Consider the following 9,677-nt stretch of genomic DNA (forward strand, 5'->3'; position numbering starts at 1 on the left):
CAAGAGGAATGGCATTATGGGAAAATAAGAAATATATAATACTCTTAGTACTAAGTGGTTGTTTAACTTTGAGTGTGTCTCAGTCTCTTTGGGCCTCTTCCTTATGGTTGCTTCCACCTCACTGATTGAATAATCAGCTGAAGATGAAAATGTTCAGAGCAAATCATTCAGGGACAGTGAAAATACAGGTGAAGCCCTGGAAAGTAAATGTCAACAACAAATTATCTCTGTCTGGGTGGACGTATAATCCCACAAATGATCTCACATAATTTCAAAAGGAAATAATTTGAGGATGGGCTGCTTATTCAATGGAAAGGTTTCCCCATGCTAAACTATCTTCGTATTTATTCTCCAATTCCTGAAAGTAAGCATTATTATATTATCATAACTAGCACACAGTAGGTTTTTAGAAACATATATACACTTCATGTTTTGTGGTGGGTTTTTTTGTATGTTTGTTTTTTCCATGTGTCCAGGGCATGAACCAGGCATGGACACAAACCAAAAGCCAAACTGGGATAAACAAGGAGTTGCTTTGTCCCTGGTTGATGTGAGACAGGCACCACCAACCAGGTGCCACTCTACCTAGGTCAGGGACATAACCTTTACTTATTTTGATTAGATATTATCCTCAATTCTAAGGGATTTTGAAATACAAAAACATCAGGATCAAATAAAGTACTTCCGTGGAAAGGTATGGAACCTCATTCTGTAACATATATGATTTTGTTATAATAACTGTTGCTCTTAAAACAGTGCTTATGTACCTTATCCCTAGAGAAAAGCATCTGCCTGTAATGTGAAGGTAGCTAGCTTGGTAGGTTTCTATTGTGAATGGATCTTAGCAACAAAAATCTGTTGGAGTATCATAAAAATTAGTGAAACATTTAAAAATCATGAACCAGAACATAAAGGTCACTATTATTCAACATTATATGTGTTACTGGCTGGCATAATTAAGTTAACCAAAATAGATAATCAAAAATAAACAATATAGAGATGAAAAGGAATAAATCAAACTATCTGTAGATTATATAGAGTCTGAGATTTTTTCATTAAGAGATTTTAGTAGTGTTATCTATAAATAAGACCAATATATGAAATTTAATCACACTGCTTCAGACCAAAAAAAAACTTTGAAAGATAAGAAGTAAAACATCAAAAAGTATATAATATGGATGGCAGTCGTTTTAACAAGAGCTATTTAAGTTCTCTGGGGAAAATCATCCATCTTTACAGAAAGACAATAGAGAAAACCTATACATAATATAGGACTCTAGCCATGGATTAAAATTCTCAATATAAAAATATCTTTACTTCCAAAATTGATAAATGGAGTAAATGCTCTTTTAAACAAAATCCTAACATTGCTTTTGTGGAACCGTCATGCTCATTCTAAAACTTATATAACCACGCCTCTCTCAAAAAAGAACAAAAGGAAAGGACTTGTCCTGACAAACAAAAAGAAATTGCTGACAACAACATTAAGTCATTGAGGTACTAATGCAGGAAGAGAGAAAAAGACCAGTGTCAGGGCAGAAGGAGACCCATGTTGTTCATATGTTTCATAATTTATGGCAAAATGGGCTCCACTGATCGGCAAAGATATGATAGACTATTCAACTGAAACATCTGAGTTGTTTCAATATTAAAAAAAAAACTTCAATGATTTTTTATATCATCCTGTGTACAAAAAGCATTGATACATGAATTAAAGAAAAATGTGAAAGTGAAAACTTAAAAACTTACGAGAGAATAACATCATAGCCTTGGTGGTAGATAATGTTGCCTAAACAAAATTTAAAAAGGGATAATCATGGTGAAAGATTGATAATTTGAGCTTTAAAATTAAAGTGTTTCACTTATCATAGAATACCTTACAAACTAAAAACAAAAAATTAGAAAAGTTATTTGTATCACATATAAAAAAAAGCAATTAATTACCACTTTACAATAAAAAGCACATACAAATAAAATAATTCAGACGCAAAAAATATGAATGGGTTTATGAATAGAAGACACTGTCTAATAAACAAAATTAAGGATTCATAATGATTAGAAAAGTCCAAGATAAAACTACAATGAAACACTTTCTCCAACAAGAAGAATGGCAAAATTTTTAAAGTTAGGTAATACCAAGTATCAGTAAGGAATAAGGGAACAAGAACTTTTATACTGCCTCAGAAAGGTTCATTAAAACTGCTTTTATTATTGAAATAGAATTCACATACCATAAAATTCATATTTAAAAAGTTTACAATTCAGTTGCTTTTAACATATTCACAAAGCTGTGCAACCATCACCACTATCTAATACAAAAACATTTCCATTACCCAACAAATAAACCCCATACCCATTAGCAGTCAGTCCTCATTCCTCTACCCTCTTCACTGACCTTCCCCCTGCCCCAGTCCATGGCAAACATGAATTTGCTTTCAGGGTCTATGGATTGGCCTTTGGTGTCTGGTTCATTCACGTACCACTGTATTTTCAAGGCTCATCCATGCTGTAGCGTTATCAATACTTCATTTCTTTTTATGACCTTGTATTCTGTAACCTTGCTAAACCTGTTTATTAGCTCTAATAGTTTTTTTTAAATTATGCTTTAGGATTTTTTTATATATAGCATATGCAAATATAGATAATTTTGCTCCTTTCTTCCCAATCTGGATGACTTTCTTTTTCTTGCCTAATTGCCTTTACCAGATCCTCCAAAACAATGTTCAGAGAGAAATGGCAATAGTGAGCATCTTTATGTTGTTCCTCATCTTAGGAAGGCTTTTAGTCCTTCACCATTAAGTATGATGTTAGTTGAAGGTTTTTCATAGATGCACTTTATCTAGTAGATTAAGTTCCCTATCTTTCTAGTTTGTTGAGCTTTTAATTAAAAAAATGTGTGTTGGACATTATCAAATGCTTGTTATGTATCCGTTTAATTTTTTTTGATATGCTGTATTGTCATTATTTTACATTTAAATGTTGAACAAACCTTACACACTTGGGATAAATCCCACTTGGTTATGATGTATAATTCTGTCTGTATGTTACTGGATTCTGTTTGCTATTATTTTGTTAAGGATTTTTATGTCTATTATTCATAAGGCTATTGGTCCATAATTTTCTTCTTGTGATGTCTTTGTCTAGTTTTGCTATCAGCATAGTACTGGCATTCTGGAATAAGAGAGTATTTCTGTCTCTTCAATTTTGGAAAAAAGTATAAAAGATTTGGTATTAATTTTTTCTTAAAAAATTTGGTGGAATACGCCAGTGAAATTATTTGATCTTTATGTGGGAAATTTTATTACTATTTTCATACCTTTACTTATTATAACTCTATTCAAATTATCTGTTTCTTCTTAAGTCAGCTTTGGTAGTTCGTGTTTTTCTAGAAATTTGTCTGTTTCACCTATGTTACCTAATTCATTTGCACAAAATTGACTTTTATCACTTACTATATAAAATGCTTTTGAGATTCATCTACATTTTATCATGTACCATAATCAATTGCTTTTTAAAAATTTTGAATAGTATTCTATTGTATACACATACTACCATTTGTTTATTCACATACCTTTTTTATTATTCTATGAGTTTTCTGATTAAAGCTGCTAAAACATTCTCATACAAGTCTCTGTATGAACAGATATTTTAATTTCTCTTCGTTTGACATCTAAAGGTTGGATTTGTTGGGTTGTTGTTTCATTAGGTAAGAAAGTGACAAGTTGTTTTTTAAAATTGTTGTTTCATCTTGCATCCCCAGCAAAGTATGAGAACTCTAATTGTTCCACATGCTATGAGCACTTAGTGTTATCTGTTGTTACCATTGCTGGTGTTAGCCATTCCAACAAGTGTGTAGTCACATCTCATTATGGTTTAAATTTACGTTTGCATAATGACTAATGATGTTATGTGTCTTCTTATAGCTTATTTGTCATCCCTAATAATGTATATTTATTCTTAAAATTATGGAAAGATTATTTCTAGAGGCTTTGTGGTAATTGGAATTACCAAATACTATAAAACATAATGAAATTATTTTTGATAGTGATTTCCATGATTACATCAACATTTACTTTACAAAAATTACCTTTGGTTACTAGAATATGTAACAAATCCATCAGAGAAGATATGTGACTCTGTACATGTTTTTCTAGAAAATCCTGAAATTCTGGAAGGGATTTCCTACACCTGTGAACTGTTATTTTAATCAACTTCCTAATGCCCCTAAATTAAATAGGTCAGCAAAGCAAGTTGCATATTTTGGAATAAGTTAAAAAGCTTTGCATTTATATTAAGAATTTAGATAGAACTTCAAATCAACAATACCTCAATGAAGTGGTTACATTTTATACTGGTTGCAAATTAGGTAATTTAGAGGCTACACGTAATCCTCCAATGTAATAAATGGAGAATTTCAGTCATACATTTATCGACCAAATAGTACCCTAGGTATCTGAAATGTTTAATGCAGCATTCAATGGTGACTTTAGAGGAAAATATTACACACTTGATTTTGACTCAGCAATGATTACTTCATTGTAATTTTCACTCAACTTTATAGTATAGTATAGTATAATAGTTTGCATTTTAGAATATGTTATAGAAAAGCTAACACCAAGGAAAGTAAAGTAAATAATTGTATTCACTAGTGTCATTTAAACCAAAATAATGAACATAACTATTTTTCTATGAATTTAAAATATATATTAATGTAAGATAATTTTTTAAAACTATAAGACTACATGCCAAATTCTCAGTTATTTGTAAAAGGGCAAAATGAGAAATTGGTCTTAAGTAAAAAAAAAATTAATAAAATTATCATTTAATATTAAATGATTGTGAATATTGGCCCCTAAATCCACTTGTTATCAATTTGAGCCGCATGGAATTGGAATGGCTGCCTTATAAGAAATTCAATTCCACATACCTAAAATGTCGAAAGAAAAGAATATTATTGCTCATTAGAGAGCACTGTGGAGAAAATGATTATTTACTTAGTTGGGTCTTGCTAAAAGTCCCCATCAGCACTAATATTTTATTACTCAAGAGTAAGTAGACAGGGGTAATTTTTCTTTTCTTTCTTTTTTTGGTAGGGAAATGACATTATCTTGGGTCACACAGAAGTATGCAATATATTAAATCATTCATACCTTTTTGGTTTTTAAAGGAATAGGATATCAGTTTTTTCCTACCTAGAAACTGTCGGTTAACACTGGAAAAGGAAAGATGAAATAAACCTACACATAACATGTTTGAAAAGTGTAAAACAGTATGGTAATTGTCTCTAAATATCCATTCCTCTCTTTTCCCTTTATAATTCCAAGATTATAAAAGCACATGTGGCTGCCCAGATAAAAATCACATTTTGCTGCTTCTCTTACTGCCACTTGTGACCTTGCAATCACAGTCTGCCCCATGGACTGGGAGTGGAAGGGACAGGGTATTTTCTGAATAACATTCTCCTGAGAAACTGCTTGACTCTCATATCCTCTTTCCCCATTTCCCACTCTGTAGAGAAGATATGAACCAGCTTTAATCATGCAGGGGGAGCACTTGGGGATGGTAGATGAAAATAAAGAGAATCCTAAGCCCCAGGATGACTGGTGGCACACCCAGTAGAATGATGAAAAACTGGAAAGACTGACAGTATCGAATGTTGGTGAGGATGTGGTGCAACTACAACTCCTATGCATTGTCTGTGGAAGGGTAATGGTGGAATCATTTTGGAGACTTCTTCAGCAATTTCTCATAAAATTAAACACATACTTGCCCTAAAACCCAGCAATACCACACCTAGGTATTTATACAAGAGAAGTAAAAACATATGCACAGAAGGGAATGGAGAGTTAATGTTTAATGAGCACAGAGTTTCTTCTTGGTATGATGAACAAGTTCTGGAAATGGATAGTGGTGATGGTTGCACAACTTTGTGAATTACTTAATCTATTGAATTGTACATCTAAAATGGATAAAATGGTAAGAATTTATATTATGTATATCTTACCACAATAAGAAAATTATCCATAGAAAGACTTCTACAGAAATTTCCATGGTAATTTTATTCATAATAGCTCAAAACAAAACACAAAACATCCATCAAAAATTGAGTGACAAAAGACACTGTCACAAATTCACTAAGAGTAAGGATTGGCAAATTACGGACAACTAGACAAATCTGGCCTGAGGTTTGTATTTATACAGATTGAGTGCTACAAATAGTCTTTATATTTTTAGAGTTATAAAAATTTTTTAAAGATAATTACATAATACAGACCAGTGTGTGGCCAGCAAAACCTCAGATATTACTATAAGATTTTTACAGAAAAAAATTACCAACCTTGATTTAAAATGTAATTACTCAGCAATAAAAAGAATGCATTATTGAAACATGTAACACTGTAAATATATCTAATAAACATTAGAAAGAAGCCAGGCATGGTTCAAATTATATGAAGCTATGGAATGGGGAAAAGCAAATAAATGTATTAAACATCAACAAAATGCGATTAAACTGATAATTCATGCCTCCCAATGTGATCTGCTGAAAAGGATACATTACTTATATGATATTAATACAAAAAATGCATGATCAAAACTTAATCATCAGAACACATCAGAAAACAAAATATGAGGGACATTCTACAGAAAAACTGGCTCAGACTCTTCAAAACTATCAATGCTATGAAAGACAAATAGGGGCTGAAGAATTATTCAAATTTAAAAGTAACTAAAGGATTATGACAATTAAATGCAATGTGTGACATGAAAAGATGGTCGACCTCTCTAATTATTAGAGAAGTGCAAATCAAGACTACAATAAGGTACCACCTGACACTGGTCAGATTGGCCATCATTAAAAAGTCCACAAATAACAAATGCTGGAGAAGGTCTGGAGAAAAGGGAACCCTCCTACACTGTTTGTGGGAATGTAAGTTGGTACAGCCACTGTGGAAAACAGTATGGAGGTTTCTCATAAAACTAAAAATAGAACTACCATATGATCTAGCAATCCCACTTCTGGGCATATATCCAGACAAAACTCTAATTCAAAAAGATACATTGACCCCTATGTTCATAGCAGCACTATTCACAATAGCCAAGACATGGAAACAACCTAAATGTCCATCGACAGATGAACGGATAAAGAAGCTATGGTGTGTATATATATATATATATATATATACACACACACACACACACACATACACACACAACGGAATACTACTCAGCTATAAAAAGAATGAAATAATGCTATCTGCAGCAACATGGATTCAACTAGAGATTATCATACTAAGTGAAGTAAGTCAGAAAGAGAAAGACAAATAATACCATGTGATATCATATATGTGGAATCTAAAATATGATACAAATGAACCTATCTATGAAGCAGAAACAGAATCAAGGACATACAGCATAGACTGGTGGTTGCTGGCGGGGGGGATGGGAGAGGGTTGGATTAGGAGTTTGGGATTAGCAGATACAAACTGGTATATAGAGACTGGATAAACTACAAGGTCCTATTGTATAGCACAGGGAACTATATTCAATATCCATTGATAGGCCATAATGGAAAAGAATATGAAAAAGAATGTGTAAATATGTATAACTGAGTTACTTTGCTGTACAGCAGTAATTAATACATTATAATTCAACTTTACTTCAAAAAAATTTAAAAAATAAATGCAATGTGTGACTAGAGGAAAATGCTATAACAGATATTAATGGGATAATTAGAAAATTTTGCCTATGGATGGTAGTTTATATAATGAATCAGTATGTTTCTGTAGGCAAATTTTATATATTTTAAAATATATTAAAGCTCAGAGACTATTTTTAAAACATCGATTTTTGAAACAATAATATGTTGGCATTACAAAGCTTATTAAAAAAAATACCCACATAAAATTCTTTATTTGAAGGGAACAAGACTCAATCCTGATTATAAACCTGTGAATTAGAGATTACATTCCTGTCTTTGTAACTCAAACAGATTAAGTTGTTATGCTGCCTCTTGCTCTAGGTAGTAGCAGAGGGCCTGATTTATGGTTTTCTGTTTTTCTCTTCCTTTCACAAGCTTTGTGACAGGAATTAGGTTTCAGAATTTCAGGGCCTCATATGTTCTCTGAAAGATAATACTAGATTGTATACCTTTGACCTTTGCATGTTATGTAATTTCACTGAATCATCATTCTGATCCTTTCCTTTACGTGCTCAGCAGAAAATCATAAGATAAAGACATAGAAAATACTCTTTGTGATTAATAAGTGGCCGAAGGCAGGTGGTTCAGGCCTGTCTTGTCCAGTGACTTTCTCAGTGTGACTACTCACTTTTGTAACCTAAATAGTAAACAGAATTAAAACAAACCAAACAAAAAGACCAGTCAGTTACTGGAGGAAAATATTCCATTGAGGAGGTTTATGACCTCATTTCATTCAAATGAGTTTGTTACTGGATAAGTATTTAATTTACCCTTTGAGTCTCAAAAAACCACAATGAAAATTCTCCCACAGTTCACTCATACCTGTGATACCAACAGAAATTATTTACACAAGTAGATACATCCTGTCACCATTAACAGATATTAAGTGCTTGTTACATGTGAGACACTAGGGATAGCAAGTTAAAGTTTAAAATATATATAGTCCTTCCAGTTACAGTCTACTTGATGTTATTTATTTGGCAGGGCTGCTACTTGGAAATTAGAGTAAAATCAAAATTACTACCTTAGTTTATTCTTAGGTTTAAACTTCTGATAATGATATATAGATCCCAAGAATACCCAGAAGTGTTAAGAATATAATCTTACATACAATAGACAGCCACTTTTATGGTATCTTTGGTCATTCATCTGCCCATTGTTAGGAGACTGGTTCAGATGATGGCCAATAAGCCCTTTCAGGTCTCTGATACACTGAATCAGTGTTGCCAGGGATGAACTCCCATCTCCCAGCTAGTCCTTATTTATCCATGTTCTGTAGCTGCAGGATGAAGAAAAGAGAATATTTCATTCAATTGCCTTCTAGGTAAAAATTTCTGGACAAACCCGCCTCGCATGGACTCTTTAAGATTTTCCACTTAACAACAGGTAACATAGGAGCACAGGGACTGATGTATTAAAGGTACTTTCAACTGAGAGGAAAAGTTATCTAAAAGTGAAGCACTTTGTAGATCCCTCTGCTCTGAAAATGTATTACTTAGCTCAAGAAGTAACTGAAAAGGACAAAGAAATATCTCTTTAATTTGGTACTCCCAAATAAGAAGGTAAATTAACAAGAGAAATCAGAAATTATGTTAATAAGTATTTACATGGGTGTGCTGTGAATAAAAAATAATGTCCCTTTTCTACTAATTGATCTTGGATCAGGATGTGAAAAATTTCCTTAACAATCCCTTGGTTTATTTTGACAATTTAATGCATAAAGTCATAGAACTTGTTATGTCTATTTATTTATAATATTAATTATTTGTTTAAAATAAGCATTTGAGCCTCCTATGGCTTGCTACCTTACTACCTTATCTCATATCCCTATAAGTACTTGAACTTTAATTTGAGAAGCAAAGATGAAGAATATAAGACAATGAGATAGAAATTGACTTAAGCAAAGTGAACAGCATCTACCTGAAACAGAGCTTATAATTCTACTGAGTGATTTTCCTGGTAATGAGTGAAGAGTCTC

At 32.4% G+C, this 9,677-nt stretch overlaps 1 non-coding gene across 1 annotated transcript; it reads right to left on the bottom strand.

The window, feature by feature from the left end:
- Positions 1 to 464: 464 nt before the first annotated feature.
- LOC130854711 (small nucleolar RNA SNORA48) lies at positions 465 to 599 on the bottom strand. The gene has a single exon (XR_009054149.1). It is a non-coding gene; the product is annotated as a small nucleolar RNA SNORA48 (small nucleolar RNA).
- Positions 600 to 9,677: the final 9,078 nt, after the last annotated feature.

The sequence above is a fragment of the Hippopotamus amphibius genome, chromosome 5 (genome assembly GCF_030028045.1).
Source record: "Hippopotamus amphibius kiboko isolate mHipAmp2 chromosome 5, mHipAmp2.hap2, whole genome shotgun sequence".
Taxonomy (NCBI): domain Eukaryota; kingdom Metazoa; phylum Chordata; class Mammalia; order Artiodactyla; family Hippopotamidae; genus Hippopotamus; species Hippopotamus amphibius.